The following is a 16,745-nucleotide window of genomic DNA, read 5'->3' as shown; positions in this document are numbered from 1 at the left end:
CATAACAGCTGGGCACACAAATCACATTCAGGGTCTTCTAAGCTGGTGTGTCATATCACTGGAGTGTGATTTCTAGAAGGGTTCAACACCCACAACATCACTGAAATTAATGGAAGACACTGTTGCCCACCTAAATTCTGGTGAGGAGCCCTATGGAAAAAAATATCAGTGGAATACTTTATTAGGACAAAGTGTAACAAGTCACCAGGGAACTGATTTCCCCTCTGCAGGATATGAATAACTCACATCAGGCTTGAGGTTTCTCTCTTTTCATTCTAATTAGATTCTGCCTACTAACATTTTTATACCACACTTGAAGCATGGTGAGAAAGAGCCTGATTTAGAGATGGATCCAGTCCAAAAGCCCAGTTTTCAACACCCTGAAAGCTTTGGGGAAGTGTAGATCTGAGTCCAAGCTGTGCACCTTGGGCTCATTTCTGATTCAACTCATCTTCTTTGAAAATCAGAGGGAGAGAAGCACAAAACCACAAATGGTTAAAGTAATATGGAAAAGAATGGCCAGTGTCATGCTAGGATGATGCAGGAAACATTGTTTTCTCCATGATAAACAGGAAACTGTGAATGAATTTGATAAAACCTTTTACATTAAAGAGAGAGATACCAGTTGGCAGATTTATATTTTTATTTTCTTCTAACACTCCTCAAACCATCAGGCACAACAGCAGCTCTATAGCTCTGCTGTCTGCAGAGAGCTTTCCAAAGATGCAATGTTTATTTGTTTGAAGGGAAAGTCAGTACTGGCTGAACTCTGTCACCCTCCCTCGCCTGGATCAAAATGATTTTTCTGCTTCAGAGGATGATGCCAAATTCACATGCACTGTTAACTGATAAATAATGTTGTAACCCAAAAGCTCTCAGCTAGAAGACACAATATGGGATTGGGTATCCCATTAGTCAGCATATCTACCCCCTCCCTCTCTTACCCTTCCCCACGATCTTCTCCCATCCTCCCCTTTCACAAAAACACATACGTGTCTCCTGCACACAACCCCCGTCTTTCGCACAGACACACACACCCATCTCCTACTCTCACACATATGTACCCCTCCCTCCCTCTAGAGCATATGCAAAGAAAGAGGAATTTCCTTTGATTGTCCATACAATCATTGTAAGCCCCACCCATCTCCCGTTTATTTGTTACGACGACATGTTGAGTGGATGTAGTCCTGCTGAGAGGCACCCCATTGATTGCCCTACAGAACAAGTCTTCTGATTTCCAACTGTGGACCATGGACTTTTCTGCCATTCCAGAGAATGAAACATGCTGAGAATGGCACAGTGAGAGATTGAGGTGTTGGTAGGGTGTCTCTCCCTTGCCAGGGGTCTGCAGACTGAAAGGTAGACTCCTTCTCTCTTTATCCCCAAGCAGGTATAGCACAGACAGCAGCAAGAAAAGCTTCTCCCAGTCACCCACGACCCCCTGACAACGACCTCCTCTGTGACCTAGAGGGACCATCTGTGAGGGTGAGGAGTTCACTCTCCATGGAGCACACAACATTTGTCACTCTCAACAAAAAGGCCAAGGCAGGCAGTGAGCACCGACTGTGGTGACTGTAAACTGCTCCAAGCCCACCAACTCATTTCATGTAGGCCACCAAATGGCAACCAAGGGCTGGATCCTCAGCCGGTGTATGTAGGTCACTAGATCTACACCAATGTACACCACTGAGGATCTGACCTAGAATGTCCTTTTAAAAAGCATATACTTTGGGATGAAAGCCACTTTGCAGAAAGTTGTTCTCAGATCATTATGATGGAGCACATATCACCCTGACATTCTGACGCTCTCAGGTCATCATGATGGGACACACCATCCCTACGTTTTGACGCTCTCAGATCATTGTGATACTACACATTTTCTTAAGTAAATTCACTTTCCTCTCTGAAAAGAAAGTCCCACAGTGCATACTGTTTTCCTAAACTGTTAGGAAGCATGGCTTCTGATGCTAGTGACTATAAGACATTTCCAGCAGCGTTTACTACAACTTTCTCTGAACAGTTCTAGGGCAGTTGTGTCAAAACAGCTCTTCCCTGGAAACTAGAGAAGATCTATTGCTAGTTTCCTTTGAGTTCTATTTGATTTCCCCCATATTGGTCCCAATGATAGCCAATTCAGAAGAAGTCATTATTTAGATGATAGCAGTGCCTATAGGCCCCAACCAAGAATGGGGCCCCATTGCACTAGCTGCTGTACAAACACATAGTGAGAGACTGTGCCTGCCCCCAAGAGCTTACAGACTAGATTGGCAAGGAAGGAGGGTGGTGAGGGAAAGAGAAGCACACAGAAGTGGGGTGGTTCGCCCAAAATCGCACACCAGATCAGTGACAGGACTGCGGATAGAATTCACTTCTCCTGACTCTCAATCTCATACCTGCTCCCCTGAAGCACACTGTATAAGAGTGCAGATGGATTGAAGAAGGAGCATAATCTCAAGACTGAGACATGTCTTTACCTTGCCACCCTCCTCTCCTCTTTGTCTGTTTTGTTTGATACGTTTTGCAGGGGATTAACACCCAGCTGAGATGAGAAGGAATGAAACCCTCTTCCCTCAATCTATTGTTTACGGCTCCTTCCTGAACTTTGGGGTGGCAGTAGCGGCAGGAGGAATGGAATAAAAATCAGGCCCGAAGTTTGAACTGCCAAAACCTGTATGAAAGCCGTGAAAACAGAACGCACATGGCAAAGCTGATTGTCGCCTGGAGATAGTTTTAATAGACAACCATGGCATCACTGTCACTTCCTGCAAGTGAGCACCTCTTTGCGCTGTCTATGTCCTGAAACAGGGATGGGGGCAGAAGGAAGCAGGAGTGGTTTATAATGAGTTGAAGGCTACAGAGATTCTCAAAGCTATTCCCGGGAAATGCTTCACCCCTGTCTTTTTTAAACACTGCATACAAAAACAACCGCAAAACCCATAGATCTTTCATGAACGCGACGCCCATTCATGTACTGGCAGATGACATCCTGTCGTGCCAGGACATTTCCCAAATTCCTACTCCAAAAGAGGAAATTGAACTGTTTTTGGACAGTGATTAGCACAATCAGGTTTTGGTCCATGACGGGCTCCTAGGCATTAAATACAAATAACTAAACAACCCATACACCCACTGCTTGATAAACAGGAACATGCTGAACATATTAAATTACTTAAAGGGACAGTATGTCTGTGCCAGAGACACTTTTTGGAGAGTATTTGTGTTTTAACACATTGGGCCAGATCCCTGGCTGGTGTCAGTTGACATTGCTCCAATGACTTATCAATTCCATTTCTGTCACTGTGCTGCACACTGGGGCTTCTTCATGCTTGACAGCAACAGCAGGAAAAGGACTCACAACCTACAGCTCTAAAATCACAAGCCCCTCCCCTGGGAGCTGGTGGAGAATCTCCACTGGCTGCTTACAGTATGGGGTCTGTGTCCCACAGCCAGGACATTTCTCTATCTGGGAAATGTCCTCTCTCCCATATTGATAGATTGAAATTCCAATTCTTTTGATAGTTATTGCTCACCGCAATCTGTCAGGTAAAGGTGTTGTTGGGGCCAAACATACACCTCCAAGTAGTGCAGATTCTGATTCCTGGGACACCCTGGACTATTCTAGTGTATGGAAGACATTTGGGATTAGCTTCTGTGGCAGGAGGAACCAAATGCTCTTCGCCACAAACATCTTTCTCAGGTGAGTCTGCTGGACCAGCTGCACTGAGATGAGGGGGTGGGGGGGCTGGATGCTAACATGTGCAACAGAAAAAGAAATATTTTTTGTTGTGCCAGATTACCCTGCAGGCATCTTTAGGGCAGCCTGTGGCCTGAAGGCTGGAATGGACATATTAATCTGTATCGCTAGCTGCCCGCTGGGGCACATGTGTGTCAACAAAGAGAGACCTACCATACAGGAAGCATTTGGATAACTGCAGGGATAATTATTAATTTCCCTAGCCATTAGAAGGGATCTCTTTGATTGTTCATGTGGGCAGAAATACATACACAGAGCAATACTATGTAGGAGTGTCTGTCTGACTGACTGAGGGACTGAGCCACAGCCCACTGCTGTCAAATGAAAGTCTTTCCACTGATTTCAAGGGGCTTTGACTCAGGGTCTTAGAGAGTGAGCAAGCGTGTGCGTACACACACACACACACGCACGTTCTTCTGGTCTCATTGTTTAAACAACCAGGGCTAGGTTTACAAAGGTATTTAGGTACCTAAAGATGCAGAGAGACGGGGCTTTAGAAGAGTAACTAAGCAGGTTAGGCACCTAAACCCAACTGAAAGTCAATGGGATTCACGCACTGAACTCAGGAACATTTACGAATCCCACGAGGTGCATATCTACATTGTTAGGTGCCTAAATAGCTTTGTGAACTGGGCTCCTTGTGTTCTCTCTCTCACTCAGTAGTGTTGATGGAAACAAAGTGAAAACACGGTTGTTTCTGTTTCTCACCTGGGTGTGCCCTAGGGAAGCTCTGTTCAGAAAATAAAGCTAAACCTTTGTTCCAAATTCACACTAAAGCCAAAACTTTGAGATTCAACAAAGTTTGACCCAGGACAAGGGGTGATTCTGCTCTAGTGTGCGTACCTAGACATCTACACAGATCATTTGGTAATTCAATAGTAATATAATAAAATGAACCTATGTAATTCATAAAACTAGAGCAAAAATTTTTGATTTGGAAATGTCACCGTAGTGTCTCATGGGAGTTGTACTTTAGGGGCCTTGTACCCTCATTGTCCTCTATGGGTCAGGCTTCCTGCCTGGACTACTATTCTCATGATGCACCATCTCCCTGTACTTGCTGAGCTGCATCATAGGATATGTAGTCCAGATAACAATCCCTACATATAGAGGAAAATGGGGGCTTGAGGCCTCTGAACTACAACTCCCATGAAGCACTGCAGTAGTATTACAAAGTTTAAATTTCTTTTTTGAGTCACTCTCTCCCCCCCCTGCAATTTTGGGATGTTTCCAGTTTTCGTATACAAAAACAGTTTTGAAGTAAAGTTTCTGGGCTAGCATTATATAACTTCCATGCATCCCCATCCCTCACAATTTGAATTGGTCTCAAAAATTATCCTAATGTCACATTTCCATTATTTAAAATGTGTATCTCTCTCCAAGCTCTGACCTTGTGCAGAGAAAATCCTTTGAAAAGTTATTCCCACAGGATTTCCTGCCTTGTAGGAAAAAGGAAATATCAGGACTCTCATGACAGATCTGGTTTTCATAGGATTCTCAGCCCAGTTCTTCAGACTCCAGTTCTTTCAAATAGGTTTGGATTAGAGATGGGTGTGACGCAAACCCTGCTGAACTGTGGAAACATTGGAATCCAGATCACAACCCAGAATCTTGCAACTTGGGTGTCTCTCTAGTTCTGATCAGCATCAGAATTGAACCCCATAACCAGCCCTTTTAAAGGTTGCCCATTGGGATTGTATATGTGTGGGTGCAATTTGTATAACCACATGAGTTTCTCTCACTCCTGGCCTTCCCAAGGCAGTTTAAAAACCTCACTTGAAAAATAGCTTCTCATGTTACCTTGAGAAGAACTCAGTCAGCAAAAAGGTGATAAAATACTGATTTAAAATAAAATGTAGAGCATGGACTCTGAGGCAACAAAGATAAACAAACTAGAAATTCATTTACAGGGTGTGCTTTGGGCAAGCAGATGTCCCAGCAGCAACCAGTTTTTCTAAGAATGCTGCTCCTTTCTGCCTCCGGCTTGGGGCCTCTCATTCGGTCACCTCTGCACAATATTTTAGCAGGTGCAGTCCTTTTCCTGTGCTTGTTATTGCTGTTAAGACCATGCTGGGAAATGGCTGAATGAAATGTTTATGCATTTACCTGCTGAGGGACAGGACACCAATGCTGAGCTGACTCCAGTATGAATACTTGGGGAACAGTAAGTAGGATTTTGACACCAGATTTAACTGAGATTCTGCCTCATGTCCAGAGTTTGCAGTTTCAGATTCCGTTTTACTTTATTAGTATTTAAGATCCCTCATGCTTCCACTCCACCCTAGGGAAGCAAAATAGTACATGTACAGTATATACACCCCTCTCAGCTCATTGCTGTCCATCACCAATACATCTTGTTTTTTACATTCTGTAGTCAAATCACCTTGTAATCTCAAAATCTCAGAATCTTAATAACGGTTCAATCCGGGGAACCTTTCTCACAGGAGCAAGTCTTACACATACAAGTGCTTTCATTGATTTGCTGGATTGGGATCCAAGCTGAGCTAGGTTGGTACTTGGATGGGAGATTTCCAAGAACTATTTAGAAGAAAAGCTGGCGATTCTGTAGTTGGCTCATTTCCTCTGAATTAGTCTCGAAGCAACGTTCGAGTACGGTGCTACTGTGCACTATGGTGCTAGAGATGCCATTTTCTCATTAGGTGTAAAACTGTGGTGTTAAACATTTGTTATAATTAAAGACAGCATAGCACTTTCCACAAGTATAGACATGTGTTAACCCCAGTGTCCTCTTGGACAAATTCCCACTTAGCCTAATTCAGTGCATCAAAAACTCCCTTTTAGTGCTGTCAAGCGATTAAAAAAATTAATTGCGATTAATCGCACAATTAAAAAAATTAATCACGATTAATGACATTGTTAAACAATAATAGATCACCATTTATTTAAATATTTTTCCATGTTTGGATTAATATATTAATTTCAATTACAACACAGAATACAAAGTGTGCAGTGCTCACTTTATATTTATTTTTTATTACAAAAATTTGCACTGTAAAAAACAAAATAGTATATTTCAATTCACCTAATATAAGTACTGTCATGCAATCTCTTTATAATGAAAGTTAAACTTAAAAATGTAGAATTATGTACAAAAAAAACTGCATTCAAAAATAAAACAAACAATGTAAAACTTTAGAACCTACAAGTCCACTCTGTCCTACTTCAGCCAATCGCTCAGACAAACAAGTCTGGTTAAAACTTGCAGGAGATAATGCTGCCCATGTCTTGTTTACAGTGTCACCTGAAAGTGAGAACAGGTGTTCGCATGGCACTGTTGTAGCCAGCATCGCAAGATATTTACATGCCAGATGTGCTAAAGATTAATATGTCCCTTCATGCTTCAACCACCATTCCAGAAGACGTGTCCATGCGGATGATAGGTTCTGCTCAATAACAATCTAAAGCAGAGCGGACTGATGCATGTTCATTTTCATCATCTGAATCAGATGCCACCAGCAGAAGGTTGATTTTCTTTTGTAGTTTGGGTTCTATAGTTTCTGCATCGGAGTGTTGCTTTTTTAAGACATCTGAAAGCATTCTCCACACCTCGTTCCTCTTGGATTTTGGAAGGTACTTCAGAGTCTTAAACCTTGGTTCGACTGCTGTATCTATCCTTAGAAATCTCACATTGGTACCTTCTTTGTGTTTTGTCAAATCTGCTGTGAAAGTGTTCTTTAAATGATCAACATGTGCTGGGTTATCATCCGAGACTGCTATAACGTGAAATATATGGCAGAATGTGGGTAAAACAGAACAGGATACATATAATTCCCCCCAAGGAGTTCAGTCAGAGATTTAATTAACACATTATTTTTTTAACGAGCATCATCAGCATGGAAGCATGTCCTCTGGAATGGTGGCCGAAGCATGAAGGGACATCTAAATGTTTTGTATATCTGGCACGTAAATACCTTGCAATATCAGCTACAAAAGTGCCATGTGAACACCTGTTCACACTTTCAGGTGACATTGTAAATAAGAAGCACTCAGAATTATCTCTTGTAAATGTAAACAAACTTGTTTGTCTTAGAAATTGGCTGAACAAGAACTAGGACTGAGTGCACTTGTAGGCTCTAAAGTTTTACATTGTTTTGTTTTTGAGTGCAGTTATGTAACAAAAATATATATATACATTTGTAAGTTGCACTTTCATGATAAAGAGATTGTACTTCAGTACTTGTATGAGGTGAATTGAAATATACTATTTTATTTGTTTTTTACAGTGCAAATATTTGTAATAAAAATAATGATATAAAGTGAGCACTGTACACTTTGTATTCTGTACTGTAATAGAAATCAATATATTTGAAAAATGTAGAAAAACATCCAAAAATATTTAATAAATTTCAATTGGTATTCTATTGTTTAACAGATTAAGCACAATTAATTTGTTTAATCACAGTTAATTTTTGAGTTAATCGCATGAGTTAACCGCGATAATCGACAGCCCTGCTCCCTTTTCATGCGGATACACTATTATGCTTCACTCTTACATAGTGTTGCTTGAGAGCTTGTGGATCTCACTGTAGTGTAAGAAGTGATCACTTTAGTAACCCTCCCTTATCTCACTGGAGGAAATTTTTAGGCTCAATTAATGTTTGCAAAGTGATTTGAGATTTTTGTAGGGGAGGAGTTTGAAGTATCAAGTTCATTTGTTTGGTCCCCTGACCCTACCAATCTTATCATAAGGATGATGAATTGCCCTCAAGTTATTTTTCTGGCATGTTAGGCTCCAGACTTCCTTCAGCAGCAAACACATGGGTCTTATTGTTCAACTGATTTTCTTCTTGAACAACAACAAAAAAAGTCTTTATTGCAGCAGATATAAGGAGGAAAATATTCCTCTCCACATTTGTCTGAATTCAGGTGTGTTTTGAATATGATTCCAGGGCCACAATGAGGTCTTTGTCTATTGGTGAGCAGCTTGATCCCCAGTTCCCAAGACTAGATGGCAAATCCTGACATTGTGTGGTACTGTGTCTTACCGAGCTAGTCCCCGAACCTGTTAAGAACGTGTTCTGTTCACACCACAGATGCATGCAGCATGTAAGCTTGACATCTTTTTCCATGGATCTGAGCTAGTCGGGGGAATATTGAAGTAGGTTCCACTAGGGTACTGGGAGTGGCTGTATGAGGAACCAAATCAAAAGCAGACTCAGGTGAGGTGCTTTCCTCCCCCCACCAAGTTGGGACAGTGACTATCTGTACACCTCTACCATCTATTTGGACAGAAGGTGTTCGACCTGCTCATATGTACATCAGTTTCCTCTGCTGACAGAGCTAGTAGATTTGTTAATTTAGGTCCAGAGTGCATTGGGTTATATGTCTGTTGACTGCTGCCCTATATGGCTGGGAGGGTCAACTTGCTCCTGGATGCTACACAGGTTGGCTGAAATTGTTGGCAGAAGTTCTCAGCTAGCTTTGAGGCCATATACTCCCTTTACGGATATTCCTCTCCCCTTCCCACCCAGTTAAAGTGCTACATATTTTGCATGACTGAGAACGTAAGCAATGGTGTTCTACTGCAACTCTTACTCACGTGAGTCATTGTGCTGACTTCAGTGAGGGAGCATTGACATAACCAAATAGAACTGCAGCAGTGCACCCAACAATGATGTTATCAAAAAGGTGAATTGTAAGAGCAACACCAGGATTTTAGTGGCATTGACTACAGTTATCACTGTTTTATATAATTCTGTGCACAAGATCAAAGCTCACAAACTTTTATGCATTTTCCCAGCTTCAGGCTGAAGCTAGCTAAGGCACTGCCAGTTTAAAAGGCTCCTCCCAGGCCTGGAATTCATTGGAAAAAAAAGTCTCCTTGGGTGCCTTATGGCCAGACTCTGCAGCCTATACTCACCCAAGTAGTTCCATTGAAAGCAGTGGGATGGTGCACATGAAGGGCTGCAAGATGGGACCCCCCATGATGATGGTTAATAGAAGGCACAGAACTTTATAGAGCAGAAAAATAAAAGCTCCATCCCCCCACCTCACAGCTAAGGTATCACAAGTACTCCTGTTCTTTTTGAGGATACAGACTAGCACGGCTGCTAATTCAGACACATGAAATACACATGAGAACAGATAAAGCTAGCTTAGTCCAGTGTATTTAATGACTCAGAAAGCCTTAATGACCATGACAAATGACATGGCAGTACAGTCAGCAGGAGGATCAGTGTAGAGAGAAGTGTGTTTTAAGGAGAATTTTGAGGAGCAAGACTGTCCTCTAACTTAAGACTCTTCTACAACCTTAATGCACTGGTCAATATTTGTCTGGCTGACCAATTCGAAGGAGAGAAGGGTTGATTTCAATTAAAGTGGGTTAACAACAAGAGGGGGAATTGTATTTACAGGACACTGACTTTTGCTTGTCAGTGTACGGTCAAATCTTAGATGACTAAGATGTCCTTTTAAAAATTTGTTTTAAAGAAGGAAAGACACATTTGAGGCCCAGGGTGAAAGGATTAGATCCCTTTTACCCATCCCTGGGACTCTGACTACCAGGTATCAGAGCGGGCTTTCCCACTGCTAGTTTCTTTCCTCTGACTTTAAGCGACAATTCTCTCACCCCAGTGAAACCTGGGAGAGACACACTATCCCATCTACAGTTTCAGCCAAAAGAGGTAATGATACTGGAAAACAGCGCTCAGACTGTGGCAGCACCACACTACATCTCAGGCTAAGTTTGACAGAACCAGACACACTTCCCTCTGAAGTGTCTGCTCTGGTCTATCAGGCTAGATAGGCCCTTGGTTTCATCCAGTATAACAATTCCTATGAGAGGATCAGTACTGACACAGGGGACCAGCTGCATCAGAAGTAGATAGTTTTAAAACCATAATTTACATAGCAAGTGAGATTTCTGATTTGTTAAAATTTGATAAACTTTGCCAAGTTCTACATCCACAATAAATAAGGGCCACATTTTCAGCGGCACTTACCCTGAGCCCTACAGGCACTCAGGTAGTTTGAAATCTGCATACCATCAAGAAATGCAAATGAGCTGCATGCCCAAAGTTGCAAGGATATTTTCTGTCTTATATATATTTATTTTTAGTGTCCAAAAAGGTGCAGAGCACTTTATAGCTCAGATGCAGTGGCTAAGGTTAAAACAGGGGATGAGCAGGGAGAATACAGTTGATGAAGACCACTTGAAATGTGTAGCATGGAACAAGTCTATGCATGAATAATATCAAAGGTCTTGTCCATGCCTGTCATGCGTCTACAAGTTAGCTCAAACTTTTTTCTCTGGAGTTTTTGTATTACATATTAAATCACATTGTTAGAAGCATACACATACACACAGAAATAGTAAGGCAGCCAAAAAAAATGGTTAGAGACATTGAAAGTCTAAATGTTTTGGCAAAGGCCCTTTATCACTGTGATTCACAACACTTGTTTGCCAGTCAAACTGTTAGGAGCAAGTTGTCCTGGAAACCAAACAAGTTTAGTATTAAGTGACAATTACTTAATAGGTGTTTTTCATTTCTCCAAAGCAGCATGTTGCTGGCTTAGCTGCCCCATCAAAACCCCGTCAACTTCTCAGCACGTTGCTGGACAGTTCTCAAAAGGTAGATGTGATGGGCTAAATTCCTAGTATTGTGCTGTTGTCTCTAACTGTAGGTCTTCTGGGAGGTTCAGGAGTGCTGGGACACCAAATCTCATCTAGGAATAATCTCTAGTGGCAAAGCAGGTGCACCATGGCAGAGGCAAACACTGTAAATGCTTCAGCTGCTAGCAGCTGGGGGGACCCCCAACATGCATTCCCCAATTGCCTTCAAACACTGCTCTGCTCCCACAGCCCAGACACAGCCTTTGTGACCCACTGTTCCCCCTCTGGCTTCCAACTTCAACAGAATAAAAGAAAAGGAAGTGTCCCAAGAGAAAAACAAACTCAGTAGTCCCATACCAGGCCTACCTTCTTCCAGAGGGCTCTAGCAGTCTGCAGAAGTTCTAGTCTAGTCTGTTTCTCACAAAACCAAAGCTCCATTCTCTTTCCTAGCTAGGCAGTTTTCCTCTTCCCTTTTTAACTTCCCCTCATTACCTGAGGCTAAAGGTAGGTGTAGTAAGCAGGGCTAAGTGGGCCCACAACAGCTCGTTAGTCCTTGCTGGCTCAGTGTGGGGTTGGTATATCCCACCCCACCAATAAAGACTGAAAATTTTTGTCCAGCATAAACTAAATTGAATTTCATCTCAAGTTCAGTCACAAGGAATAAGGTACTGGTTATATAACTCATTTTTATTGCTAATTTAGTGAAAACTCTACTTCTTCATTTATTTGGAGCTGCCACAGAACTCAGCCTGAAGTGCCAGAGAACCCAGGACGTTTGGCTGCAGACTGTATGTCCAGCTTCCCACGGGGTACGTGGGGCCTTGCCCAAAGCTTGCTCCCATCACTGTGTAATCATCACAGTGATGCCTGCTGCTGGACTGAGCCATGTAGGCTCTGTTCCAAGCCATGTAGGTTCCTCAGGGTGGCTTCCAAGAGCCTGTATTCATGGAAACAATGAGCCATATGCCTCAGGGCTGCCAGCCTGTCCACCCCAGCTCTTCCCATCTCCATTTTGGTACATGGCCCAGGTATTCTCAGACAGTTCTCAGGAGCTGAAGGCAGCACATCTGGAGACTGAGCCACAGCTCAAAGTTTGCCAATGGATCCCAAAATAATCTAGTTGGTTCTGCATGCTGAGCAGCCAATTTAACAGCTATCGTATTAGGCCCTCAAGTACAGCGGGGTACAGGCTCCCTTTAGATTGTTTAGTATAGCAGCATCTCAGTGCCTCAATGGTTCAGGACCCCACAGTGCCATGTCACTATGAGATGAGATTGCAATGATACACCCTGATGTGACTTCACCTTTTGCATACACAACATCTTTGCAACTTCTGTTCTTTCCCCCTCCTCATTCAGGACTCCTTTAACCCAGGCATGTTGCTGAGGTCCCACAGCATTGCAGTGCTTGGCTTCCTGATTTCCATTCACCAAGCAATATCACCCAGCAACTTGCAGCTGCACTACAGGGCAGCAAGGCCAGAAATGGTAACTGGGCTTCCAGCAAACAGAAACAAGACAGCTAAATAATAACTTGATCACTGCCAGTGACTAGAGTAACCGTGGGCCAGAGACAGATGCCTCTGTGCCTTCTCCAGATGGTGGCAGCAGAATATGGGCATTTTGCTTTCAAGAAAAAAACCCCCACAACATTCTAAGTCTTGGTAAAAAAGGAACTGGTTTATTTATTCATTCATTCCCCAAATAAAATAATTGAATAAAAATGGGAAATTAAATTGAACTTTCATGTACCTGGAGCTGCCACAGAACTCAGCCTGATCTAGAGAAGCATAAAAAGTGACTGAGGAAGTTGGGGAAGAACAAGAGAAACTCACAATATAGAGATGATGTTTTTTTCTACTGTGGTAATACCCTGTGCCTGTTGTGCTGGGCGCTGTACAAACAGACAGGGAGAGACAGTCCCTGCTCTGAAGAGCTTATAGTTGAGTTTAAATGGAGATGGCTGAAAACGGCACCCTGGATTGAGACAACCTGCACTTGGGGAGGATGTTTGGACCTCGTTCTTAAGTTTGTGGTTACAGAGTATCTCCCTAAAAGGTCTCATCTAAGCTTGGACCTGACCATCCCTGAACTTGGGCAGAGTTCTGACCCAGATCCCATTCCCCTGGCTTAGACCCATGCATGCCAACCTGCAGACTGTAGAGTCACAGGAGTCTTTCCCCATACCTACCACAGGGGAGCTGGCATTCAGACCTAGGGAGAGTCTGGTTTTGAGCCTCTGCTTCAGAATGTGGACAGAAATCCTCAATAGATATTTCTGTTCGGCATTTGGAACGAAGCAGGAGGATGTCTCCATCCCATATGATGCTGTAGAAGGGTTAGAAAATTCACCATCATTAACAAAGGAGGATGTGAGGTGGCAGCATCTGCTAAAATTAAATATTTTCAAATCAACAGGCCAGAATGATTTATACTCAAGAGTTTTAAAGGAAGTAGCTGGGGCGCTCTCTGAACCACTAATGTTCACTTTTAATAAGCCTTGGGAAACTGGGCAAAGGCCTGGAGGACTGCCAATGTAATTCAATATTTAAAAAGGGATGACCCAGGAAACTATAGCCCAGTTAACCTGACATCAAACCAGGATAAAATAATGGCGTGGTAATTCAGGGCTCTATCAAAAAAGAAATAAAGGGTAAAATATAATTAAAGCTGGTTTCATGCAAGGTAGATCTTGTCATGCAAACCTTTTTAAAAAAAAATATTACAGGTTTGGTTGATACAGTATATTTGGATTGCTCCAAGGCAATTAACATAGTACCACATGACATCTTGATTTAAAAAGTTTGCATTATATGGAATTAATAGAGTACACATTAGATGGATTAGATTAGATGTACTAGAATACATATTAGCTGGCTCACTGAGAGATCACAAAATGTAGTTAATAGTGAGGTATCAATGAATGGGGCTGCTACTAGCAAGTTCCTCAGGGTTGGTTTTTAGTCCAGCGCTATTTAATATTTTTATCAACAATTAGACTATAATGTAAACTCATTGCTAGCAAAACTTACAGATAACACAAAGGTTGGTGAGGCATTAAAAATGAGGAAGACGGGTTGCTGTTACAGGCTGATCTGAATTGCGTGTTTAAATGGTCACAGCCAAACAAAGTGTGTGACCAAGGTTACGCATCTGGGAACAAAGAATGCAGGTGTCACAGAGCACATCACTCACCACTAGACTGGCTCTTCTTCCAGGTTGCTCTGGGGATTAGCTCAAGGTTGATGCCACCATCCATGGTCTGCACACTGTCACTGCTTCTCCACATTCCATCTGCAGCCCCTCTCGTCACATCAGGAACCACAGCATCCTCTTCATGGTTCAGCCCTCTGGCCGTGTCACTGTCTGTGTTGCCCCCCTTCCAGGGGAGTCCAGCAACTTCTCCAGTGGCAACTGCAGTCAGTTGTCCTGCCACTTCCCCAGTGGCAAGTGGTGAGAACCAAGGCCTGCCCACTATTCTGGGTCCCAGCCTGCCCAGGGACCCTGTGAATCACAGCCTCCTGCTGCACCTCAAATTCCTCTCACTTCTGCTGTGTCATCCTGGCCCACTTACCCGTAGCCTGGCTCTTTCTTCACCCTTCCTCAGGGCGTGCAACTATCCAGTCCCAGCAGCCAGCCAGGAGCTCCTCTTGCTTCCTGGGTCGCTGCCAGCAGTAGCTCTAAGGTGCCCCAGGTCTCAGCCTTCTAGAGATACTGTACAGTCTTCACTCCTTGAGCTCCCAGCAGCAACTGACCCTATTCTGCACTGCAGCTCTTTTTATATGGGCCTGCTGGGCCCTGAATGGTTGTTCCTCGCAGCCCCTCTCCTATTGGCTGCTTCTTGCATGGTCTCTCCCTAGGGCTTTATTAAGCCCTTCTCCCCCAGCGTGGGGGCAGACGCTCCATCACTGCAAGTTATACCTACAGGATGGAAGACTGTCTTGGAAAGCAGATAGATAATTGCCTCAACATGAGCTCTCTGTGAAATACTGTGACTAAAAGGGCTGATGTGAACCTTGGATGTATAAAAAGGGGAATGTCAAGTAGAAATAGAGACATGATCTTGCCTTTTTACACAGCACTGGTAAGACCACCGCTAGAATACTGTGTCTAGTTTTGGTGTTTGCACTTCAAAAAGGATGAGGAAATACTGGAGACAGCTCAAAGGAGGGCCACAAAAATGATCCAGGGATGGAGAACAACCCTACGATGCGAGGCTTAAGGAGCTCATTCTGTTCAACTTGTCGAAGAAAAGGTTGAGAGGGGATGTGATCATTGTGTGTAGATACTTACAGATGGAAGAGATGGCTGAGAGGTGGGGGCTGGGGAGAGAAGAGAAGGGGTTTTTCAACCTTGCAGACAAAGACATAACAAGATCCAATGGCTGGAGGTTAAAGTTAGACAAATTCAACATTGAAATAAGGTGCAATTTCCTAGCAGCGATGAGTAATTTACCATTGGAACAGTTAAGCAGGGTTGGTGGAATCACCATTGCTTGAAGTCTTTAAAACAAGATTAGCTATCTTTCTGAGAGACATGTGTTAATCCAGCTTCTGGGAGAACTTCTGTGGCCTGGCCTGAGCATGCTTATCATAGTGGTTCCTATGGCAGTTGAAGTGTGTGACAAATCTGTGTATTGAGTGAGGGACAGGAAATGCTGCTCCACTAATCTATGGAAAACACGATCTGTGGGTAATGCATGACCCCCTTTTTCATTTGAAGTAGGGTCAGAGTTTACTTGAGATGCATATGGCAGTGAGTGGTGGGATTCTGTAAATTCCTTCTCCTTGCACATGAGCTTCCCTACACCCTGACTCATGTTCCAGCAAAGGAAACACTGAGACAATGTGTTAAATATCAGGGGAGCATCAGGAAATGTCTTAATGTTCAAGGTATGTGACATGGTGGCTGGGTTTTTTAGATTCGGAACTGGGCTGGGCTTCCTGATCCTCTTACACCAAGCAGCCTACAATTTAATTCAAAGCTGTGACCAGAGAGCTCTTGGAACGATAGCCACTCAGAAAGTCATTTCACACGTGCCAATCAATTTCCCCGGTGAACTAGAGGCTAATTACAGTAGGAATCAAAAGCATCTGTTGGATTCATTTAGACTTTTGAATTGTACAAGATCACGTTATAGGAGAAGGGTGGGATGGAAGGGAAGGGTGAAGTGGCACATGCAAAGGAGCAGTATTGTAACTGTCATTAGTTGGTGCATGAAAAGAGGCCAAGTTCTAACAGGTCATAGTGGCACGAAGGCAAAAAGCCACTCTGCCTGCAGGCATTTGTTACAGCACACAACACTAACCCTTGTCATTTGGCTATAGGGAACCAAGACCATGTGGCCATTACGGATCGTGTGTAACTTTTTGCAAAAAATGAGGTCTCACCAACTCAGGTAGATACAGTTGGACTACCT

The sequence above is a fragment of the Eretmochelys imbricata genome, chromosome 9 (assembly GCF_965152235.1).
Source record: "Eretmochelys imbricata isolate rEreImb1 chromosome 9, rEreImb1.hap1, whole genome shotgun sequence".
Classification (NCBI taxonomy): domain Eukaryota; kingdom Metazoa; phylum Chordata; order Testudines; family Cheloniidae; genus Eretmochelys; species Eretmochelys imbricata.
Note: the sequence above shows the minus strand (reverse complement) of the source record.